Raw genomic sequence first — 27,800 nt, 5'->3', positions numbered from 1 at the left:
AGAAAAGTTATTTTCTAAAACATTGTGGAAGCAGTAGAAAAAAGCACGTATTTACAACAAAGAGAGTCAATTTTCTACAGAATTAGTAACATAAAAAGAAATTTTAAATGTCATAATAATACTGTCAGGTCCAACTTGTAACTTTTCTACAAACAAAACGTCCAAATAAAACATCTACGTAATTACTGTATATTTATTATGATTTCGAAGTGGAAGACAAACTTGTAATAGAAAAAGTAATGAATCCGTCAATCTCTTCACGAAGGAGCCTAATCTATTATTAAGATACGACATGCATAACGAAAAAAGAATGGAATTGAAAGTTCGGTCAAATATTGTATAAAACATAGTGTAACAAGAACGGTAATATTATCACAAGTACAATAAAGCGTATCTCTTATCACAGATTTTTGACAGTAGTGTAGAAAATACTTAGAGAAAAATACAAAATGTAGTACCTGATATCTTCCTTGGAATGATGTCCCAGTATACGTTGAGATGAAGATAACTTTCGGAGATTGGGCACAAGTTGAAGACACTGTTGGGTGCATAATACAATTAATTAAATGTAATATGCATACAACAGTGTCTGCACCATGTGCTTGTAATTTCTTGAAAACCGAGCGTTTCTTCATTACTTCCAGGTGAAAATCTGTATGCTGTGCAAGGAGACATTAGACAAAATACGTAGTCTGAAGGAAACGATGAGTGATGAAATGTGTAGAGAAAAACTATTATAGGCGGATAACGATAAAAAATCTCGTTTTAAACTTAAATATTACATGCAGCAATCGGTTGTTTGAATGAAAGTAAAATATCATACAAAAGAGACAATATCTATTATTAAAATCCTGTAATGTAGTGGAACGACATCGTATTAAATTTGACAGTGCTTGGAAGAAAATGCATATTAAATAGAAAAATTCCACTAAGAACTAAACTAAGTCGTTTTGTAAATATAGATTTCCTGACATAGTATCAAACTAGTGTCAAAATTACGATAATAGGTACAAATATCTGCAAATCTTTTATAAAAATACATCTTTTCATTGAAGATGGTATACTGAAAGGTGGATTGTTTTCTCTTCAAATAGCAAATTTAAAATATCGTAAAGCTAACTATACTAAAAGTGTAATGCAATGTTAAATAGATTTTGATGATAAAATTAAAACCTAAGGTTCCAAAAGACATATGGGTAAAGTGATAATATTTACATGAAATCTTTCTTCCATTAAAGTATAAAAAAAACTTAAGTTGAGGATGCAATCCTCGGTGTTTTAGCACACGTTGAAGGCACTCTTGGGTGCAGAATACAATCAAAAGTGGCTTCACCATATCCTATAACTCAAACAAAAATATTGAATTAACACAATTTTTGCTAACGAACACATTCTTCATCTCGAAATATATCTGAAAGTATACACATAATACATAAGATGGGAGAAAAACAGAAAATCTAGTAGAAAATGCAGAAATGTCTATAAAAGAAGATGTAGATGTTTAGAGAAAACTTATATTCACAACCTTTGTGGAAGCAGTAGAAAAAAGCACGTATTTACAACAAAGAGAGTCAATTTTCTACAGAATTAGTAACATAAAAAGAAATTTTAAATGTCATAATAGTACTGTCAAGTCCAACTTGTAACGTTTCTTCAAACAAAACGTCCAAATGAAACATCTACGTAATTACTGTATATTTATTGTGATTTCAAAGTGGTAGAAAAATTGGAAATAAAAAAAGTAATGAATCTGTCAATCTCTCCACGAAGCAGCCAAATCTATTATTAAAATAGGATATTCAGAACGGAAAAAAAAGAAATTGAAAATTCTGTCAAATATTGTATAAAACATAGTGTAACAAGAACTGTAATATTATCACAAGTACAATAAAGCATATCCCTTATCACATATTTTTGACTGTAGTGTAGAAAATACTTAGAGAAAAATACAAAAAATGGTACCTGATATCTTCCTTGGAATGATGTCCCAGTATACCTTGAGATGAAGATAACTTTCGGAGATTGGGCACAAGTTGAAGACACTGTTGGGTGCATAATACAATTAATTGAATGTAATATGCATACAACAGTGTCTCCACCATGTGCTTGTAATTTCTTGAAAACCGAGCGTTTCTTCATTACTTCCAGGTGAAAATCTGCATGCTGTGCAAGGAGACATTAGACAAAATACGTAGTCTGAAGGAAACGATGAGTGATGAAATGTGTAGAGAGAAACTATTATAGGCGGATAACGATAAAAAGTTTAGTTTTAAACTTAAATATTACATGCAGCAATCGGTTGTTTGAATGAAAGTAAAATATCATACAAAAGAGACAATATCTATTATTTTTATCCTTTAATGTAGTGGAACGACATCGTATTAAATTTGACAGTGCTTGGAAGAAAATGCATATTAAATAGAAAAAAAAATCAATAAGAACTAAATTAAGTCGTTTTCTAAATATAGATTTCCTGACTTAGTACCGAAACTAATGTCAAAATTACGATAATAGGTACATATATTTGCAAATCTTTTATAAAAATACATTTTTTCATTGAAGATGGCATACTGAAAGGTGGATTGTTTTCTCTTCCAATAGCACATTTAAAATATCGTAAAACTAACTATACTAAAAGTGTAATGCAATGTGGAACATATTTAATGATAAAATTAAAACATAAGGTTCCAAAAGACATATGGATAACGTGATAATATTTACATGAAATCTTTCTTCCATTAAAGTATAAAAAAAAACTTAGGTTGAGGATGCAATCCTCGTTGATTTAGCACACGTTGAAGGCACTCTTGGGTGCATAATACAATCAATTAAATGTAGTACGCATCCAAAAGTGGCTTCACCATATCGTATAACTGAAACAAAAATGTTGAATTAACACTTCTTGCATACGATCACATTCTTCATCTCGAAATATATGTGAAAGTATACACATAATACATAAGATGGGAGAAAAATAGAAAACCTAGCAGAAAATGCAGAAATGTCTATAAAAGTAGGATGTAGATGTATAGAGAAAAGTTATTTTCTAAAACTTTGTGGAAGCAGTAGAAAAAAGCACGTATTTACAACAAAGAGAGTCAATTTTCTACAGAATTAGTAACATAAAAAAAATTTTAAATGTCATAATAATACTGTCAGGTCCAACTTGTAACTTTTCTACAAACAAAACGTCCAAATAAAACATCTACGTAATTACTGTATATTTATTGTGATTTCGAAGTGGAAGACAAACTTGTAATAGAAAAAGTAATGAATCTGTCAATCTCTTCACGAAGGAGCCAATCTATTATTAAGATACGACATGCATAGCGATAAAAGAATGGAATTGAAAGTTCTGTAAATATTGTATAAAACATAGTGTAACAAGAACGGCAATATTATCACAAGAACAATAAAGCGTATCTCTTATCACAGATTTTCGACAGTAGTGTAGAAAATACTTAGAGAAAAATACAAAAAATGGTACCTGATATCTTCCTTGGAATGATGTCCCAGTATACGTTGAGATGAAGATAACTTTCGGAGATTGGGCACAAGGTGAAGACACTGTTTGGTGCATAATACAATTAATTAAATGTAATATGCATACAACAGTGTCTCCACCATGTGCTTGTAATTTCTTGAAAACGAGCGTTTCTTCATTATTTCCACGTGAAAATCTGTATGCTGTGCAAGGAGACATTAGAAAAAATACGTAGTCTGAAGGAAACGATGAGTGATGAAATGTGTAGAGAAAAACTATTATAGGCGGATAACGATAAAAAATTTAGTTTTAAACTTAAATATTACATGCAGCAATCGGTTGTTTGAATGAAAGTAAACTATCATACAAAAGAGACAATATCTATTATTAAAATCCTTTAATGTAGTGAAACGACATCGTATTAAATTTGACAGTGCTTGGAAGAAAATGCATATTAAATAGAAAAAAATACCACTAAGAACTAAATTAAGTCGTTTTCTAAATATAGATTTCCTGACTTAGTACCGAAACTAATGTCAAAATTACGATAATAGGTACATATATTTGCAAATCTTTTATAAAAATACATTTTTTTCATTGAAGATGGTATACTGAAGGGTGGATTGTTTTCTTTTCAAATAGCACATTTAAAATATCGTAAAACTAACTATACTAAAAGTGTAATGCAATGTTGAACATATTTTGATGATAAAATTAAAACCTAAGGTTCCAACAAACATATAGATAACGTGATAATATTTACATGAAAGCTTTCTTCCATTAAAGTATAAAAAACTCAAGTTGAGGATGCAATCCTCGGTGATTTAGCACACCTTGAAGACACTCTTGGGTGCATAATACAATCAATCAAATGTAGTACGCATCCTAGAGTGGCTTCACCATATCCTATAACTCAAACAAAAATGTTGAATTAACAATTCTTGCAAACGAACACATTCATCATCTCGAAATATATCTGAAAGTGTACACATAATACATAAGATGGGAGAAAAACAGAGAACCTAGCAGAAAATGCAGAAATGTCTATAAAAGTAGGATGTAGATGTATAGAAAAAAGTTATTTTCTAAAACTTTGTGGAAGCAGTAGAAAAAAGCACGTATTTACAACAAAGAGAGTCAATTTTCTACAGATTTAGTAACATAAAAAGAAATTTTAAATGTCATAATAATACTGTCAGGTCCAACTTGTAACTTTTCTACAAACAAAACGTCCAAATAAAACATCTACGTAATTACTGTATATTTATTGTGATTTCGAAGTGGAAGAAAAAACTTGTAATAGAAAAAGTAATGAATCTGTCAATCTCTTCACGAAGGAACCAAATCTATTATTAAGATACGACATGCATAACGAAAAAAAAAATGGAATTGAAAGTTCGGTCAAATATTGTATAAAACATAGTGTAACAAGAACGGTAATATTATCACAAGTATAATAAAGCGTACCTCTTATCACAGATTTTCGACAGTAGTGTAGAAAATACTTAGAGAAAAATACAAAAAATGGTACCTGATATCTTCCTTGGAATGATCTCCCAGTATACGTTGAGATGAAGATAACTTTCGGAGATTGGGCACAAGTTGAAGACACTGTTGGGTGCATAATACAATTAATTAAGTGTAATATGCATACAACAATGTCTCCACCATGTGCTTGTAATTTCTTGAAAACGAGCGTTTCTTCATTACTTCCAGATGAAAAGCTGTATGCTGTGCAAGGAAACATCAGACAAAATACGTAGTCTGAAGGAAAAGATGAGTGATGAAATGTGTAGACAAAAATAATTACAGGCGGATAACGATAAAAAATTTAGTTTTAAACTTAAATATTACATGCAGCAATCGGTTGCTTTGAATGAAAGTAAAATATCATACAAACAAGACAATATCTACTATAAAAATCTTTTAATATAGAGGAACGACATCGTAGTAAATTTGACAGTGCTTGGAAGAAAATGCATATTATATAGAAACACAAAATACCACTAAGAACAAAATTAAGTCGTTTTCTAAATATAGATTTCTCGACAGAACCGAAACTAATGTTAAAATTACGATAATAGGTAGGTACATATATTTGCAAATCTTGTTCATAAAAATACATCTTTTCATTGAAGGTGGTATACTGAAGGGTGGATTGTTTTCTCTTCAAATAGCACATTTAAAATATCGTAAAACTAACTGTACTAAAAGTGTAATGCAATGTTGAACATATTTTGATGATAAAATTAAAACCTAAGGTTCCAACAAACATATAGATAACGTGATAATATTTACATGAAAGCGTTCTTCCATTAAAGTATAAAAAAACTCAAGTTGAGGATGCAATCCTTGGTGATTTAGCACACGTTGAAGACACTCTTGGGTGCATAATACAATCAATCAAATGTAGTACGTTTCCAAAAGTGGCTTCACCATATCCTAGAACTGAAACAAAAATGTTGAATTAACATTTCTTGCATACGATCACATTCATAATCTCGAAATATATGTGAAAGTATACACATAATACATAAGAAGGGAGAAAAACAGAAAACCTAGCAGAAAATGCAGAAATGTCTATAAAAGTAGGATGTAGATGTATAGAGAAAAGTTATTTTCTAAAACTTTGTGGAAGCAGTAGAAAAAAGCACGTATTTACAACAAAGAGAGTCAATTTTCTACAGAATTAGTAACATAAAAAGAAATTTTAAATGTCATAATAATACTGTCAAGTCCAACTTGTAACTTTTCTACAAACAAAACGTCTAAATAAAACATCTACGTAATTACTGTATATTTATTGTGATTTCGAAGTGGAAGACAAACTTGTAATAGAAAAAGTAACAAATCTGCCAGTCTCTTCACGAAGGAACCAAATCTATTATTAAGATACGATATGCATAACGAAAAAAGAATGGAATTGAAAGTTCGGTCAAATATTGTATAAAACATAGTGTAACAAGAACAGCAATATTATCACAAGTACAATAAAGCGTATCTCTTATCACAGATTTTCGACAGTAGTGTAGAAAATAGTTAGAGAAAAATACAAAAAATGGTACCTGATATCTTCCTTGGAATGATGTCCCAGTATACGTAGAGATGAAGATAACTTTCGGAGATTGGACACAAGTTGAAGACACTGTTGGGTGCATAATACAATTAATTAAATGTAATATGCATACCACAGTGTCTCCACCATGTGCTTGTAATTTCTTGAAAACGAGCGTTTCTTCATTACTTCCAGGTGAAAAGCTGTATGCTGTGCAAGGAAACATTAGACAAAATACGTAGTCTGAAGGAAAAGATGAGTGATGAAATGTGTAGAGAAAAATTATTATAGGCGGATAACGATAAAAAATTTAGTTTTAACCTTAAATATTACATGCAGCAATCGGTTGTTTGAATGAAAGTAAAATATCATACAAAAGAGACAATATCTATTATTCAAATCCTTTAATGTAGTGGAACGACATCGTATTAAATTTGACAGTGCTTGGAAAAAAATGCATATTAAATAGAAAAAAATACCACTAAGAACTAAATTAAGTCGTTTTCTAAATATAGATTTCCTGACCTAGTACCGAAACTAATGTCAAAATTACGATAATAGGTACATTTATTTGCAAATCTTTTATAAAAATACATTTTTTTCATTGAAGATGGTATACTGAAGGGTGGATTGTTTTCTCTTCAAATAGCACATTTAAAATATCGTAAAACTAATTATACTAAAAGTGTAATGCAATGTTGAACATATTTTGATGATAAAATTAAAACCTAAGGTTCCAACAAACATATAGATAACGTGATAATATTTACATGAAAGCGTTCTTCCATTAAAGTATAAAAAAACTCAAGTTGAGGATGCAATCCTCGGTGATTTAGCACACGTTGAAGACACTCTTGGGTGCATAATACAATCAATCAAATGTAGTACGCATCCAAAAGTGGCTTCACCATATCCTATAACTGAAACAAAAATGTTGAATTAACAATTCTTGCATACGATCACATTCTTAATCTCGAAATATATGTGAAAGTATACACATAATACATAAGAAGGGAGAAAAACAGAAAACCTAGCAGAAAATGCAGAAATGTCTATAAAAGTAGGATGTAGATGTATAGAGAAAAGTTATTTTCTAGAACTTTGTGGAAGCAGTAGAAAAAAGCACGTATTTACAACAAAGAGAGTCAATTTTCTACAGAATTAGTAACATAAAAAGAAATTTTAAATGTCATAATAATACTGTCAAGTCCAACTTGTAACTTTTCTACAAACAAAACGTCCAAATAAAACATCTACGTAATTACTGTATATTTATTGTGATTTCGAAGTGGAAGACAAACTTGTAATAGAAAAAGTAACAAATCTGCCAATCTCTTCACGAAGGAACCAAATCTATTATTAAGATACGACTTGCATAACGAAAAAAGAATGGAATTGAAATTTCGGTCAAATATTGTATAAAACATAGTGTAACAAGAACGGCAATATTATCACAAGTACAATAAAGCGTATCTCTTATCACAGATTTTCGACAGTAGTGTAGAAAATAGTTAGAGAAAAATACAAAAAATGGTACCTGATATTGTCCTTGGAATGATGTCCCAGTATACGTAGAGATGAAGATAACTTTCGGAGATTGGACACAAGTTGAAGACACTGTTGGGTGCATAATACAATTAATTAAATGTAATATGCATACCACAGTGTCTCAACCATGTGCTTGTAATTTCTTGAAAACGAGCGTTTCTTCATTACTTCCAGGTGAAAAGCTGTATGCTGTGCAAGGAAACATTAGACAAAATACGTAGTCTGAAGGAAAAGATGAGTGATGAAATGTGTAGACAAAAATTATTATAGGCGGATAACGATAAAAAATTTAGTTTTAAACTTAAATATTACATGCAGCAATCGGTTACTTTGAATGAAAGTAAAATATCATACAAAAAAAGACAATATCTATTATAAAAATCTTTTAATATAGAGGAATGACATCGTAGTAAATTTGACAGTGCTTGGAAGAAAATGCATATTATATAGAAACACAAAATACTACTAAGAACAAAGTTAAGTCGTTTTCTAAATATAGATTTCTCGACAGAACCGAAACTAATGTTAAAATTACGATAATAGGTAAGTAGATATATTTGCAAATCTTGTTCATAAAAATACATCTTTTCATTGAAGATAGTATAGTGAAAGGTGGATTGTTTTCTCTTCAAATAGCACATTTAAAATATCGTAAAACTAACTGTACTAAAAGTGTAATGCAATGTTGAATAGATTTTGATGATAAAATTAAAACCTAAGGTTCCAAAAGACATATGGACAACGTGATAATATTTACATGAAATCTTTCTTCCATTAAAGTATAAAAAAAACTTAAGTTCAGCATGCAATCCTCGGTGATTTAGCACACGTTGAAGGCACTCTTGGGTGCATAATACAATCAATTAAATGTAGTACGCATCCAAAAGTGGCTTCACCATATCCTATAACTGAAACAAAATTTTGAATTAACACTTCTTGCATACGATCACATTCTTCATCTCGAAATATATGTGAAAGTATACACATAATACATAAGAAGGGAGAAAAACAGAAAACCTAGGTGAAAATGCAGAAATGTCTATAAAAGTAGGATGTAGATGTATAGAGAAAAGTTATTTTCTAAAACTTTGTGGAAGCAGTAGAAAAAAGCACGTATTTACAACAAAGAGAGTCAATTTTCTACAGAATTAGTAACATAAAAAAAATTTTAAATGTCATAATAATACTGTCAAGTCCAACTTGTGACTTTTCTACAAACAAAACGTCCAAATAAAACATCTACGTAATTACTGTATATTTATTGTGATTTCAAAGTGGAAGACAAACTTGTAATAGAAAAAGTAATGAATCCGTCAATCTCTTCACGAAGGAGCCAAATCTATTATTAAGATACGACATGCATAACGAAAAAAGAATGGAATTGAAAGTTCGGTCAAATATTGTATAAAACATAGTGTAACAAGAACGGTAATATTATCACAAGTACAATAAAGCGTATCTCTTATCACAGATTTTTGACAGTAGTGTAGAAAATACTTAGAGAAAAATACAAAATGTAGTACCTGATATCTTCCTTTGAGTGATGTCCCAGTATACGTTGAGATGAAGATAACTTTCGGAGATTGGGCATAAGTTGAAGACACTGTTGGGTGCATAATACAATTAATTAAATGTAATATGCATACAACAGTGTCTCCACCATGTGCTTGTAATTTCTTGAAAACGAGCGTTTCTTCATTACTTCCAGGTGAAAAGCTGTATGCTGTGCAAGGAAACATTAGACAAAATACGTAGTCTGAAGGAAAAGATGAGTGATGAAATGTGTAGAAAAAAACTATTATAAGAGGATAACGATAAAAAATTTAGTTTTAAACTTAAATATTACATGCGGCAATCGGTTGCTTTCAATGAAAGTAAAATATCATACAAACAAGACAATATCTATTATAAAAATCTTTTAATATAGAGGAATGACATCGTAGTAAATTTGACAGTGCTTGGAAGAAAATGCATATTATATAGAAACACAAAATACCACTAAGAACAAAATTAAGTCGTTTTACTAAATATAGATTTCTCGACAGAACCGAAACTAATGTCAAAATTACGATAATAGGTACATATATTTGCAAATCTTTTATAAAAATACATCTTTTCATTGAAGGTGGTATACTGAAGGGTGGATTGTTTTCTCTTCAAATAGCACATTTAAAATATCGTAAAACTAACTGTACTAAAAGTGTAATGCAATGTTGAATAGATTTTGATGATAAAATTAAAACCTAAGGTTCCAACAAACATATAGATAACGAAATAATATTTACATGAAAGCTTTCTTCCATTAAAGTATAAAAAACTCAAGTTGAGGATGCAATCCTCGGTGATTTAGCACACGTTGAAGACACTCTTGGGTGCATAATACAATCAATCAAATGTAGTATGCATCCAAGAGTGGCTTCACCATATCCTATAACTCAAACAAAAATGTTGAATTAACAATTCTTGCAAACGAACACATTCTTCATCTCGAAATATATCTGAAAGTATACACATAATACATAAGATGGGAGAAAAACAGAAAACCTAGCAGAAAATGCAGAAATGTCTATAAAAGTAGGATGTAGATGTATAGAGAAAAGTTATTTTCTAAAACTTTGTGGAAGCAGTAGAAAAAAGCACGTATTTACAACAAAGAGAGTCAATTTTCTACAGAATTAGTAACATAAAAAGAAATTTTAAATGTCATAATAATACTGTCAAGTCCAACTTGTAACTTTTCTACAAACAAAAAGTCCAAATAAAACATCTATGTAATTACTGTATATTTATTGTGATTTCGAAATGGAAGACAAACTTGTAATAGAAAAAGTAACAAATCTGCCAATCTCTTCACGAAGGAACCAAATCTATTATTAAGATACGACTTGCATAACGAAAAAAGAATGGAATTGAAAGTTCGGTCAAATATTGTATAAAACATAGTGTAACAAGAACGGTAATATTATCACAAGTATAATAAAGCGTATCTCTTATCACAGATTTTCGACAGTAGTGCAGAAAATACTTAGAGAAAAATACAACAAATGGTACCTGATATCTTCCTTGGAATGATGTCCCAGTATACGTTGAGATGAAGATAACTTTCGGAGATTGGGCACAAGGTGAAGACACTGTTGGGTGCATAATACAATTAATTAAATGTAATATGCATACAACAGTGTCTCCACCATGTGCTTGTAATTTCTTGAAAACGAGCGTTTCTTCATTATTTCCACGCGAAAATCTGTATGCTGTGCAAGGAGATATTAGACAAAATACGTAGTCTGAAGGAAACGATGAGTGATGAAATGTGTAGAGAAAAACTATTATAGGCGGATAACGATAAAAAATTTAGTTTTAAACTTAAATATTACATGCAGCAATCGGTTGTTTGAATGAAAGTAAACTATCATACAAAAGAGACAATATCTATTATTAAAATCCTTTAATGTAGTGGAACGACATCGTATTAAATTTGACAGTGCTTGGAAGAAAATACATATTAAATAGAAAAAAATACCACTAAGAACTAAATTAAGTCGTTTTCTAAATATAGATTTCCTGACTTAGTACCGAAACTAATGTCAAAATTACGATAATAGGTACATATATTTGCAAATCTTTTATAAAAATACATTTTTTTCATTGAAGATGGTATACTGAAGGGTGGATTGTTTTCTCTTCCAATAGCACATTTAAAATATCGTAAAACTAACTATACTAAAAGTGTAATGCAATGTGGAACATATTTTGATGATAAAATTAAAACCTAAGGTTCCAACAAACATATAGATAACGTGATAATATTTACATGAAAGCTTTCTTCCATTAAAGTATAAAAAAACTCAAGTTGAGGATGCAATCCTCGGTGATTTAGCACACGTTGAAGACACTCTTGGGTGCATAATACAATCAATCAAATGTAGTACGCATCCAAGAGTGGCTTCACCATATCCTATAACTCAAACAAAAATGTTGAATTAACAATTCTTGCAAACGAACACATTCAACATCTCGAAATATATCTGAAAGTATACACATAATACATAAGATGGGAGAAAAACAGAGAACCTAGCAGAAAATGCAGAAATGTCTATAAAAGTAGGATGTAGATGTATAGAGAAAAGTTATTTTCTAAAACTTTGTGGAAGCAGTAGAAAAAGCACGTATTTACAACAAAGAGAGTCAATTTTCTACAGAATTAGTAACATAAAAAGAAATTTTAAATGTCATAATAATACTGTCAAGTCCAACTTGTAACTTTTCTACAAACAAAACGTCCAAATAAAACATCTACGTAATTACTGTATATTTATTGTGATTTCGAAGTGGAAGACAAACTTGTAATAGAAAAAGTAATGAATCCGTCAATCTCTTCACGAAGGAGCCTAATCTATTATTAAGATACAACATGCATAACGAAAAAGGAATGGAATTGAAAGTTCAGTCAAATATTGTATAAAACATAGTGTAACAAGAACGGTAATATTATCACAAGTACAATAAAGCGTATCTCTTATCACAGATTTTTGACAGTAGTGTAGAAAATACTTAGAGAAAAATACAAAATGTAGTACCTGATATCTTCCGTGGAATGATGTCCCAGTATACGTTGAAATGAAGATAACTTTCGGAGATTGGGCACAAGTTGAAGACACTGTTGGGTGCATAATACAATTAATTAAATGTAATATGCATACAACAGTGTCTCCACCATGTGCTTGTAATTTCTTGAAAACGAGCGTTTCTTCATTACTTCCAGGTGAAAAGCTGTATGCTGTGCAAGGAAACATTAGACAAAATACGTAGTCTGAAGGAAAAGATGAGTGATGAAATGTGTAGAAAAAAACTATTATAGGAGGATAACGATAAAAAATTTAGTTTTAAACTTAAATATTACATGCAGCAATCGGTTGCTTTGAATGAAAGTAAAATATCATACAAACAAGACAATATCTATTATAAAAATCTTTTAATATAGAGGAATGACATGGTAGTAAATTTGACTGTGCTTGGAAGAAATTTTTATTAAATAGAAACACAAAATACCGCTAAGAACTAAATTAAGTCGTTTTCTAAATATAGATTTCCCGACAGAACCGAAACTAATGTTAAAATTACGATAATAGGTTGGTATATATATTAGCAAATCTTGTTCATAAAAATACATCTTTTCATTGAAGATAGTATACTGAAAGATGGATTGTTTTCTCTTCAAATAGCACATTTAAAATATGGTAAAACTAACTGTACTAAAAGTGTAATGCAATGTTGAACATATTTTGATGATAAAATTAAAACCTAAGGTTCCAACAAACATATAGATAACGTGATATTATTTACATGAAGGCTTTCTTCCATTAAAGTATAAAAAAAACTTAAGTTGAGGATGCAATCCTCGGTGATTTAGCACACGTTGAAGACACTCTTGGGTGCATAATACAATCAATCAAATGTAGTACGTATCCAAAAGTGGCTTCACCGTATCCCATAACTGAAACAAAAATGTTGAATTAACACTTCTTGCATACGATCACATTCTTCATCTCGAAATATATGTGAAAGTATACACATAATACATAAGAAGGGAGAAAAACAGAAAACCTAGCAGAAAATGCAGAAATGTCTTTAAATGTAGGATGTAGATGTATAGAGAAAAGTTATTTTCTAAAACTTTGTGGAAGCAGTAGAAAAAAGCACGTATTTACAACAAAGAGAGTCAATTTTATAGAGAACTAGTAACATAAAAAGAAATTTTAAATGTCATAATAATACTGTCAAGTCCAACTTGTAACTTTTCTACAAACAAAACGTCCAAATAAAACATCTACGTAATTACTGTATATTTATTGTGATTTCGAAGTGGAAGACAAACTTCTAATAGAAAAAGTAACAAATCTGCCAGTCTCTTCACGAAGGAACCAAATCTATTATTAAGATACGATATGCATAACGAAAAAAGAATGGAATTGTAAGCTCGGTCAAATATTGTATAAAACATAGTGTAACAAGAACGGCAATATTATCACAAGTACAATAAAGCGTATCTCTTTTCACAGATTTTCGACAGTAATGTAGAAAATAGAGAAAAATACAAAAAATGGTACCTGATATCTTCCTTGGAATGATGTCCCAGTATACGTAGAGATGAAGATAACTTTCGGAGATTGGACACAAGTTGAAGACACTGTTGGGTGCATAATACAATTAATTAAAAGTAATATGCATACCACAGAGTCTCCACCATGTGCTTGTAATTTCTTGAAAACGAGCGTTTCTTCATTACTTCGAGGTGAAAAGCTGTATGCTGTGCAAGGAAAAATTAGACAAAATACGTAGTCTGAAAGAAAAGATGAGTGATGAAATGTGTAGACAAAAATTATTATAGGCGGATAACGATAAAAAATTTAGTTTTAAACTTAAATATTACATGCAGCAATCGGTTGCTTTGAATGAAAGTAAAATATCATACAAACAAGACAATATCTATTATAAAAATCTTTTAATATAGAGGAATGACATCGTAGTAAATTTGACAGTGCTTGGAAGAAAATACATATTATATAGAAACACAAAATACCACTAAGAACAAAATTAAGTCGTTTTCTAAGTACAGATTTCTCGACAGAACCGAAACTAATGTTAAAATTACGATAATAGGTAAGTACATATATTTGCAAATCTTGTTCATAAACTTACATCTTTTCATTGAAGATAGTATACTGAAAGGTGGATTGTTTTCTCTTCAAATAGCACATTTAAAATATCGTAAAAATTACTATACTAAAAGTGTAATGCAATGTTGAACATATTTTGATGATAAAATTAAAACCTAAGGTTCCAAAAGACATATAGATAACGTGATAATATTTACATGAAAGCTTTCTTCCATTAAAGTATAAAAAAACTCAAGCTGAGGATGCAATCCTCGGTGATTTAGCACACGTTGAAGACACTCTTGGGTGCATAATACAATCAATCAAATGTAGTACGCATCCAAGAGTGGCTTCACCATATCCGATAACTCAAACAAAAATGTTGAATTAACAATTCTTGCAAACGAACACATTTTTCATCTCGAAATATATTTGAAAGTATACACATAATACATAAGATGGGAGAAAAACAGAAAACCTAGCAGAAAATGCAGAAATGTCTATAAAAGTAGGATGTAGATGTATAGAGAAAAGTTATTTTGTAAAACTTTGTGGAAGCAGTAGAAAAAAGCACGTATTTACAACAAAGAGAGTCAATTTTCTACAGAATTAGTAACATAAAAAGAAATTTTAAATGTCATAATAATACTGCCCTGTCCAGCTTGTAACTTTTCTACAAACAAAACGTCCAAATAAAACATCTACGTAATTACTGTATATTTATTGTGATTTCGAAGTGGAAAACAAACTTGTAATAGAAAAAGTAATGAATCTGTCAATCTCTTCACGAAGGAGCCAATTTATTATTAAGATACGACATGCATAGCGATAAAAGAATGGAATTGAAAGTTCTGTAAATATTGTATAAAACATAGTGTAACAAGAACGGTAATATTATCACAAGAACAATAAAGCATATCTCTTATCACAGATTTTCGACAGTAGTGTAGAAAATATTTAGAGAAAAATACAAAAAATGGTACCTGATATCTTCCTTGGAATGATGTCCCAGTATACGTTGAAATGAAGATAACTTTCGGAGATTGGGCACAAGTTCAAGACCCTGTTGGGTGCATAATACAATTAATTAAATGTAATATGCATACAACAGTGTCTCCACCATGTGCTTGTAATTTCTTGAAAACGAGCGTTTCTTCATTACTTCCAGGTGAAAATCTGTATGCTGTGCAAGGAGATATTAGACAAAATACGTAGTCAGAAGGAAATGATGAGTGATGAAATGTGTAGAGAAAAACTATTATAGGCGGATAACGATAAAAAATTTAGTTTTAAACTTAAATATTACATGCAGCAATCGATTGTTTGAATGAAAGTAAAATATCATACAAAAGAGACAATATATATTATTAAAATCCTTTAATGTAGTGGAACGACATCGTATTAAATTTGACAGTGCTTGGAAGAAAATGCATATTAAATAGAAAAAAATACCACTAAGAACTAAATTAAGTCGTTTTCTAAATGTAGATTTCCTGACTTAGTAACGAAACTAATGTCAAAATTACGATAATAGGTACATATATTTGCAAATCTTTTATAAAAATACATCTTTTCATTGAAGATGGTATACTGAAGGGTGGATTGTTTTCTCTTCAAATAGCAAATTTAAAATATCGTAAAACTAACTATACTAAAAGTGTAATGCAATGTTGAATAGATTTTGATGATAAAATTAAAACCTAAGGTTAATAAAGACATATTGAAAACGTGATAATATTTACATGAAATCTTTCTCCCCTTAAAGTATAAAAAAAAACTTAAGTTGAGGATGCAATCCTCGGTGATTTAGCACACGTTGAAGGCACTCTTGGGTGCATAATACAATCAATTAAATGTAGTACGCATCCAAAAGTGGCTTCACCATATCCTACAACTCAAAAAAATGTTGAATTAATACTTCTTTCATACGATCACATTCTTCATCTCGAAATACATGTGAAAGTATACACATAATACATAAGATGGGAGAAAAACAGAAAACCTAGCCGAAAATGCAGAAATGTCTATAAAAGTAGGATGTAGATGTATAGAGAAAAGTCATTTTCTAAAACTTTGTGGAAGCAGTAGAAAAAAGCACGTATTTACAACAAAGAGAGTCAATTTTCTACAGAATTAGTAGCATAAAAAGAAATTTTAAATGTCATAGTAATACTGTCAAGTCCAACTTGTAACTTTTCTACAAACAAAAAGTCCAAATAAAACATCTACGTAATTACTGTATATTTATTGTGATTTCGAAGTGGAAGACAAACTTGTAATAGAAAAAGTAATGAATCTGTCAATCTCTTCACGAAGGAGCCAAATCTATTATTAAGATACGACATGCATAGCGAAAAAAGAATGGAATTGAAAGTTCGGTCAATTATTGTATAAAACATAGTGTAACAAGAACGGTAATATTATCACAAGTACAATAAAGCGTATCTCTTATCACAGATTTTTGACAGTAGTGTAGAAAATACTTAGAGAAAAATACAAAAAATGGTACCTGATATCTTCCTTGCAATGATATCCCAGTATACGTTGAAATGAAGATAAGTTTCGGAGATTGGGCACAACGTGAAGACACTGTTGGGTGCATAATACAATTAATTAAAGGTAATATGCATACAACAGTGTCTCCACCATGTGCTTGTAATTTCTTGAAAAGGAGCGTTTCCTCATTACTTCCAGGTGAAAATCTGTATGCTGTGAGAGGAGACATTAGACAAAATACGTAGTCTGAAGGAAACGATGAGTGATGAAATGTGTAGAGAAAAACTATTATAAGCGGATTACGATAAAAAATTTAGTTTTAAACTTAAATATTACATGCAGCAATCGGTTGTTTGAATGAAAGTAAAATATCATACAAAAGAGACAATATCTATTATTCAAATCCTTTAATGTAGTGGAACGACATCGTATTAAATTTGACAGTGCTTGGAAGAAAATGCATATTAAATAGAAAAAATACCACTAAGATCTAAATTAAGTCGTTTTCTAAATATAGATTTCCTGACTTAGTACCGAAACTAATGTCAAAATTACGATAATAGGTACATATATTTGCAAATCTTGTTCATAAAAATACATTTTTTCATTGAAGATGGTATACTGAAGGGTGGATTGTTTTCTCTTCAAATAGCACATTTAAAATATCGTAAAACTAACGATACTAAAAGTGTAATGCAATGTTGAACATACTTTGATTATAAAATAGAAACCTAAGGTTCAGACAAACATATAGATAACGTCATAATATTTACATGAAAGCTCTCTTCCATTAAAGTATAAAAAAAATCAAGTTGAGGATGCAATTCTCGGTGATTTAGCATACGTTGAAAACACTCTTGGGTGCATAATACAATCAATCAAATGTAGTACGCATCCAAGAGTGGCTTCACCATAACCTATAACTCAAACAAAAATGTTGAATTAACAATTCTTGCAAACGAACACATTCATCATCTCGAAATATATCTTAAAGTATACACATAATACATAAGATGGGAGAAAAACAGAAAACCTAGCTGAAAATGCAGAAATGTGTATAAAAGTAGGATGTAGATGTATAGAGAAAAGTTATTTTCTAAAACGTTGTGGAAGCAGTAGAAAAAACCACGTATTTGCAACAAAGAGAGTCAATTATCTACAGAATCAGTAACATAAAAAGAAATTTTAAATGTCATAATAATACTGTCAGGTCCAACTTGTTACTTTTCTACAAACAAAACGTCCAAGTAAAACATCTACGTAATTACTGTATATTTATTGTGATTTCAAAGTGGAAGACAAACTTGTAATAGAAAAAGTAATGAATCTGTCAATCTCTTCATGAAGGAGCCAACTCTGTTATTAAGATACGATCTGCAGAACGAAAAAACAATGGAATTGAAAGTTCTGTCAATTATTATATAAAAAATAATGCAAGCAGAACGGTAATTTTATCGTAAGTACAATAAAGCATATCTTCTATCATAGATTTTCGACAGTTGTATAGAAAATACTTATAGAACAATACAAAAAATGGTACCTGATATCTTCCTTCAATGGTAATGATGTCCCAGTATAGGTTGAGATGAAGATAACTTTCGGAGATTGGGCACAAGTTGAAGACACTGTTGGGTGCATAATACAATTAATTAAATGTAATATGCATACCACAGTGTCTCCACCATGTGCTTGTAATTTCTTGAAAACGAGCGTTTCTTCATTACTTCCAGGTGAAAAGCTGTATGCTGTGCAAGGAAACATTAGACAAAATACGTAGTCTGAAGGAAAAGATGAGTGATGAAATGTGTAGACAAAAATTATTATAGGCGGATAACGATAAAAAATTTAGTTTTAAACTTAAATATTACATGCAGCAATCGGTTGCTTTGAAGGAAAGTAAAATATCATACAAACAAGACAATATCTATAATAAAAATCTTTTAATATAGAGGAATGACATCGTAGTAAATTTGACAGTGCTTGGAAGAAAATGCATATTATATAGAAACACAAAATACCACTAAGAACAAAATTAAGTCGTTTTCTAAATATAGATTTCTCGACAGAACCGAAACTAATGTCAAAATTACGATAATAGGTACATATATTTGCAAATCTTTTATAAAAATACATCTTTTCATTGAAGGTGGTATACTGAAGGGTGGATTGTTTTCTCTTCAAATAGCACATTTAAAATATCGTAAAACTAACTATACTAAAAGTGTAATGCAATGTTGAACATATTTTGATGATAAAATTAAAACCTAAGGTTCCAACAAACATATAGATAACGTGATAATATTTACATGAAAGCTTTCTTCCAATAAAGTATAAAAAAACTCAAGTTGAGGATGCAATCCTCGGTGATTTAGCACACGTTGAAGACACTCTTGGGTGCATAATACAATCAATCAAATGTAGTACGCATCCAAGAGTGGCTTCACCATATCCTATAACTCAAACAAAAATGTTGAATTAACAATTCTTGCAAACTAACACATTCTTCATCTCGAAATATATCTGAAAGTATACACATAATACATAAGATGGGAGAAAAACAGAAAACCTAGCAGAAAATGCAGAAATGTCTATAAAAGTAGGATGTAGATGTATAGAGAAAAGTTATTTTCTAAAACTTTGTGGAAGCAGTAGAAAAAAGCACGTATTTACCACAAAGAGAGTCAATTTTCTACAAAATTAGTAACACAAAAAGAAATTTTAAATGTCATAATAATACTGTCAAGTCCAACTTGTAACTTTTCTACAAACAAAACGTCCAAATAAAACATCTACGTAATTACTGTATATTTATTGTGATTTCGAAATGGAAGACAAACTTGTAATAGAAAAAGTAACAAATCTGCCAATCTCTTCACGAAGGAACCAAATCTATTATTAAGATACGACATGCATAACGAAAAAAGAATGGAATTGAAAGTTCAGTCAAATATTGTATAAAACATAGTGTAACAAGAACGGCAATATTATTACAAGTACAATAAAGCGTATCTCTTATCACAGATTTTCGACAGTAGTGTAGAAAATACTTAGAGAAAAATACAAAAAATGGTACCTGATATCTTCCTTGGAATGATCTCCCAGTATACGTTGAGATGAAGATAACTTTCGGAGATTGGGCACAAGTTGAAGACACGGTTGGGTGCATAATACAATTAATTAAATGTAATATGCATACAACAGTGTCTCCACCATGTGCTTGTAATTTCTTGAAAACGAGCGTTTCTTCATTACTTCCAGGTGAAAAGCTGTATGCTGTGCAAGGAATCATTAGACAAAGTACGTAGTCTGAAGGAAAAGATGAGTGATGAAATGTGTAGACAAAAATTATTATAGGCGGATAACGATAAAAAATTTAGTTTTAAACTTAAATATTACATGCAGCAATCGGTTGCTTTGAATGAAAGTAAAATATCATACAAACAAGACAATATCTATTATAAAAATCTTTTAATATAGAGGAATGACATCGTAGTAAATTTGACAGTGCTTGGAAGAAAATGCATATTATATAGAAACACAAAATACCACTAAGAACAAAATTAAGTCGTTTTCTAAATATAGATTTCTCGACAGAACCGAAACTAATGTTAAAATTACGATAATAGGTAAGTAGATATATTTGCAAATCTTTTATAAAAATACATCTTTTCATTGAAGGTGGTATACTGAAGGGTGGATTGTTTTCTCTTCAAATAGCACATTTAAAATATCGTAAAACTAACTATACTAAAAGTGTAATGCAATGTTGAACATATTTTGATGATAAAATAAAACCTAAGGTTCCAACAAACATATTGATAACGTGATAATATTTACATGAAAGCTTTCTTCCATTAAAGTATAAAAAAACTCAAGTTGAGGATGCAATCCTCGGTGATTTAGCACACGTTGAAGACACTCTTGGGTGCATAATACAATCAATCAAATGTAGTACGCATCCAAGAGTGGCTTCACCATATCCTATAACTCAAACAAAAATGTTGAATTAACAATTCTTGCAAACTAACACATTCTTCATCTCGAAATATATCTGAAAGTATACACATAATACATAAGATGGGAGAAAAACAGAAAACCTAGCAGAAAATGCAGAAATGTCTATAAAAGTAGGATGTAGATGTATAGAGAAAAGTTATTTTCTAAAACTTTGTGGAAGCAGTAGAAAAAAGCACGTATTTACCACAAAGAGAGTCAATTTTCTACAAAATTAGTAACACAAAAAGAAATTTTAAATGTCATAATAATACTGTCAAGTCCAACTTGTAACTTTTCTACAAACAAAACGTCCAAATAAAACATCTACGTAATTACTGTATATTTATTGTGATTTCGAAATGGAAGACAAACTTGTAATAGAAAAAGTAACAAATCTGCCAATCTCTTCACGAAGGAACCAAATCTATTATTAAGATACGACATGCATAACGAAAAAAGAATGGAATTGAAAGTTCGGTCAAATATTGTATAAAACATAGTGTAACAAGAACGGCAATATTATTACAAGTACAATAAAGCGTATCTCTTATCACAGATTTTCGACAGTAGTGTAGAAAATACTTAGAGAAAAATACAAAAAATGGTACCTGATATCTTCCTTGGAATGATCTCCCAGTATACGTTGAGATGAAGATAACTTTCGGAGATTGGGCACAAGTTGAAGACACTGTTGGGTGCATAATACAATTAATTAAATGTAATATGCATACAACAGTGTCTCCACCATGTGCTTGTAATTTCTTGAAAACGAGCGTTTCTTCATTACTTCCAGGTGAAAAGCTGTATGCTGTGCAAGGAATCATTAGACAAAGTACGTAGTCTGAAGGAAAAGATGAGTGATGAAATGTGTAGACAAAAATTATTATAGGCGGATAACGATAAAAAATTTAGTTTTAAACTTAAATATTACATGCAGCAATCGGTTGCTTTGAATGAAAGTAAAATATCATACAAACAAGACAATATCTATTATAAAAATCTTTTAATATAGAGGAATGACATCGTAGTAAATTTGACAGTGCTTGGAAGAAAATGCATATTATATAGAAACACAAAATACCACTAAGAACAAAATTAAGTCGTTTTCTAAATATAGATTTCTCGACAGAACCGAAACTAATGTCAAAATTACGATAATAGGTACATATATTTGCAAATCTTTTATAAAAATACATCTTTTCATTGAAGGTGGTATACTGAAGGGTGGATTGTTTTCTCTTCAAATAGCACATTTAAAATATCGTAAAACTAACTATACTAAAAGTGTAATGCAATGTTGAACATATTTTGATGATAAAATTAAAACCTAAGGTTCCAACAAACATATAGATAACGTGATAATATTTACATGAAAGCTTTCTTCCATTAAAGTATAAAAAAACTCAAGTTGAGGATGCAATCCTCGGTGATTTAGCACACGTTGAAGACACTCTTGGGTGCATAATACAATCAATCAAATGTAGTACGCATCCAAGAGTGGCTTCACCATATCCTATAACTCAAACAAAAATGTTGAATTAACAATTCTTGCAAACGAACACATTCTTCATCTAGAAATATATCTGAAAGTATACACATAATACATAAGATGGGAGAAAAACAGAAAACCTAGCAGAAAATGCAGAAATGTCTATAAAAGTAGGATGTAGATGTATAGAGAAAAGTTATTTTCTAAAACTTTGTGGAAGCAGTAGAAAAAAGCACGTATTTACAACAAAGAGAGTCAATTTTCTACAGAATTAGTAACATAAAAAGAAATTTTAAATGTCATAATAATACTGCCCTGTCCAACTTGTAACTTTTCTACAAACAAAACGTCCAAATAAAACATCTACGTAATTACTGTATATTTATTGTGATTTCGAAATGGAAGACAAACTTGTAATAGAAAAAGTAACAAATCTACCAATCTCTTCACGAAGGAACCAAATCTATTATTAAGATACGACATGCATAACGAAAAAAGAAGGGAATTGAAAGTTCGGTCAAATATTGTATAAAACATAGTGTAACAAGAACGGCAATATTATTACAAGTACAATAAAGCGTATCTCTTATCACATATTTTCGACAGTAGTGTAGAAAATACTTAGAGAAAAATACAAAAAATGGTACCTGATATCTTCCTTGGAATGATCTCCCAGTATACGTTGAGATGAAGATAACTTTCGGAGATTGGGCACAAGTTGAAGACACTGTTGGGTGCATAATACAATTAATTAAATGTAATATGCATACAACAGTGTCTCCACCATGTGCTTGTAATTTCTTGAAAACGAGCGTTTCTTCATTACTTCCAGGTGAAAAGCTGTATGCTGTGCAAGGAAACATTAGACAAAATACGTAGTCTGAAGGAAAAGATGAGTGATGAAATGTGTAGAGAAAAATAATTATAGGCGGATAACGATAAAAAATTTAGTTTCAAACTTAAATATTACATGCAGCAATCGGTTGCTTTGAATGAAAGTAAAATATCATGCAAACAAGACAATATCTATTATAAAAATCTTTTAATATAGAGGAATGACATCGTAGTAAATTTGACTGTGCTTGGAAGAAAATGCATATTATATAGAAACACAAAATACCACTAAGAACAAAATTAAGTCGTTTTCTAAATATAGATTTCTCGACAGAACCGAAACTAATGTTAAAATTACGATAATAGGTAGGTACATATATTTGCAAATCTTGTTCATAAAAATACATCTTTTCATTGAAGATAGTATACTGAAAGGTGGATTGTTTTCTCTTTAAATAGCACATTTAAAATATCGTAAAACTAACTGTACTAAAAGTGTAATGCAATGTTGAATAGATTTTGATGATAAAATTAAAACCTAAGGTTCCAAAAGACATATGGATAACGTGATAATATTTACATGAAATCTTTCTTCCATTAAAGTATAAAAAAAAAACTTAAGTTGAGGATGCAATCCTCGGTGATTTAGCACACGTTGAAGGCACTCTTGGGTGCATAATACAATCAATTAAATGTAGTACGTAGCCAAAAGTGGCTTCACCATATCCTATAACTGAAACAAAAATGTTGAATTAACACTTCTTGCATACGATCACATTTTTAATCTCGAAATATATGTGAAAGTATACACATAATACATAAGAAGGGAGAAAAACAGAAAACCTAGCAGAAAATGCAGAAATGTCTATAAAAGTAGGATGTAGATGTATAGAGAAAAGTTATTTTCTAAAACTTTGTGGAAGCAGTAGAAAAAAGCACGTATTTACCACAAAGAGAGCCAATTTTCTACAGAATTAGTAACATAAAAAGAAATTTTAAATGTCATAATAATACTGTCAAGTCCAACTTGTAACTTTTCTACAAACAAAACGTCCAAATAAAACATCTACGTAATTACTGTATATTTATTGTGATTTCGAAGTGGAAGACAAACTTGTAATAGAAAAAGTAATAAATCTGTCAATCTCTTCACGAAGGAACCAAATCTATTATTAAGATACGATATGCATAACGAAAAAAGAATGGAATTGAAAGTTCGGTCAAATATTGTATAAAACATAGTGTAACAAGAACGGCAATATTATCACAAGTACAATAAAGCGTATCTCTTATCCAGATTTTCGACAGTAGTTTAGAAAATAGTTAGAGAAAAATACAAAAAATGGTACCTGATATCTTCCGTGGAATGATGTCCCAGTATACGTAGAGATGAAGATAACTTTCAGGGATTGGCACAAGTTGAAGACACTGTTGGGTGCATAATACAATTAATTAAATGTAATATGCATACCACAGTGTCTCCACCATGTGCTTGTAATTTCTTGAAAACGAGCGTTTCTTCATTACTTTCAAGTGAAAAGCTGTATGCTGTGCAAGGAAACATTAGACAAAATACGTAGTCTGAAGGAAAAGATGAGTGATGAAATGTGTAGACAAAAATAATTATAGGCGGATAACGATAAAAAAATTAGTTTTAAACTTAAATATTACATGCAGCAATCGGTTGCTTTGAATGAAAGTAAAATATCATACAAACAAGACAATATCTATTATAAAAATCTTTTAATATACAGGAATGACATCGTAGTAAATTTGACAGTGCTTGGAAGAAAATGCATATTATATAGAAATACAAAATACCACTAAGAACAAAATTAAGTCGTTTTCTAAATATAGATTTCTCGACAGAACCGAAACTAATGTCAAAATTACGATAATAGGTACATATATTTGCAAATCTTTTATAAAAATACATCTTTTCATTGAAGGTGGTATACTGAAGGGTGGATTGTTTTCTCTTCAAATAGCACGTTTAAAATATCGTAAAACTAACTATACTAAAAGTGTAATGCAATGTTGAACATATTTTCATGATAAAATTAAAACCTAAGGTTCCAACAAACATATAGATAACGTGATAATATTTACATGAAAGCTTTCTTCCATTAAAGTATAAAAAAACTCAAGTTGAGGATGCAATCCTCGGTGATTTAGCACACGTTGAAGACACTCTTGGGTGCATAATACAATCAATCAAATGTAGTACGCATCCAAGAGTGGCTTCACCATATCCTATAACTCAAACAAAAATGTTGAATTAACAATTCTTGCAAACGAACACATTCTTCATCTCGAAATATATCTGAAAGTATACACATAATACACAAGATGGGAGAAAAACAGAAAACCTAGCAGAAAATGCAGAAATGTCTATAAAAGTAGGATGTAGATGTATAGAGAAAAGTTATTTTCTAAAGCTTTGTGGAAGAAGTAGAAAAAAGCACGTATTTACCACAAAGAGAATCAATTTTCTACAGAATTAGTAACATAAAAAGAAATTTTAAATGTCATAATAATACTGCCAAGTCCAACTTGTAACTTTTCTACAAACAAAACGTCCAAATAAAACATCTACGTAATTACTGTATATTTATTGTGATTTCGAAATGGAAGACAAACTTGTAATAGAAAAAGTAACAAATCTGCCAATCTCTTCACGAAGGAACCAAATCTATTATTAAGATACGACATGCATAACGAAAAAAGAATGGAATTGAAAGTTCGGTCAAATATTGTATAAAACATTGTGTAACAAGAACGGCAATATTATTACAAGTACAATAAAGCGTATCTCTTATCACAGATTTTCGACAGTAGTGTAGAAAATACTTAGAGAAAAATACAAAAAATGGTACCTGATATCTTCCTTGGAATGATCTCCCAGTATACGTTGAGATGAAGATAACTTTCGGAGATTGGGCACAAGTTGAAGACACTGTTGGGTGCATAATACAATTAATTAAATGTAATATGCATCCCACAATGTCTCCACCATGTGCTTGTAATTTCTTGAAAACGAGCGTTTCTTCATTACTTCCAGGTGAAAAGCTGTATGCTGTGCAAGGAAACATTAGACAACGTACGTAGTCTGAAGGAAAAGATGAGTGATGAAATGTGTAGACAAAAATTATTATAGGCGGATAACGATAAAAAATTTAGTTTTAAACTTAAATATTACATGCAGCAATCGGTTGCTTTGAATGAAAGTAAAATATCATACAAACAAGACAATATCTATTATAAAAATCTTTTAATATAGAGGAATGACATCGTAGTAAATTTGACAGTGCTTGGAAGAAAATGCATATTATATAGAAACACAAAATACCACTAAGAACAAAATTAAGTCGTTTTCTAAATATAGATTTCTCGACAGAACCGAAACTAATGTCAAAATTACGATAATAGGTACATATATTTGCAAATCTTTTATAAAAATACATCTTTTCATTGAAGGTGGTATACTGAAGGGTGGATTGTTTTCTCTTCAAATAGCACATTTAAAATATCGTAAAACTAACTATACTAAAAGTGTAATGCAATGTTGAACATATTTTGATGATAAAATTAAAACCTAAGGTTCCAACAAACATATTGATAACGTGATAATATTTACATGAAAGCTTTCTTCCATTAAAGTATAAAAAAACTCAAGTTGAGGATGCAATCCTCGGTGATTTAGCACACGTTGAAGACACTCTTGGGTGCATAATACAATCAATCAAATGTAGTACGCATCCAAGAGTGGCTTCACCATATCCTATAACTCAAACAAAAATGTTGAATTAACAATTCTTGCAAACGAACACATTCTTCATCTCGAAATATATCTGAAAGTATACACATAATACACAAGATGGGAGAAAAACAGAAAACCTAGCAGAAAATGCAGAAATGTCTATAAAAGTAGGATGTAGATGTATAGAGAAAAGTTATTTTCTAAAACTTTGTGGAAGCAGTAGAAAAAAGCACGTATTTACCACAAAGAGAGTCAATTTTCTAAAGAATTAGTATAATAAAAAGAAATTTTAAATGTCATAATAATACTGTCAAGTCCAACTTGTAACTTTTCTACAAACAAAACGTCCAAATAAAACATCTACGTAATTACTGTATATTTATTGTGATTTCGAAATGGAAGACAAACTTGTAATAGAAAAAGTAACAAATCTGCCAATCTCTTCACGAAGGAACCAAATCTATTATTAAGATACGACATGC

The sequence above is a fragment of the Thermobia domestica genome, chromosome 16, assembly GCF_964235325.1.
Source record: "Thermobia domestica chromosome 16, izTheDome1.hap1.1, whole genome shotgun sequence".
Lineage (NCBI taxonomy): Eukaryota > Metazoa > Arthropoda > Insecta > Zygentoma > Lepismatidae > Thermobia > Thermobia domestica.
This window is presented reverse-complemented; position numbering follows the sequence as displayed.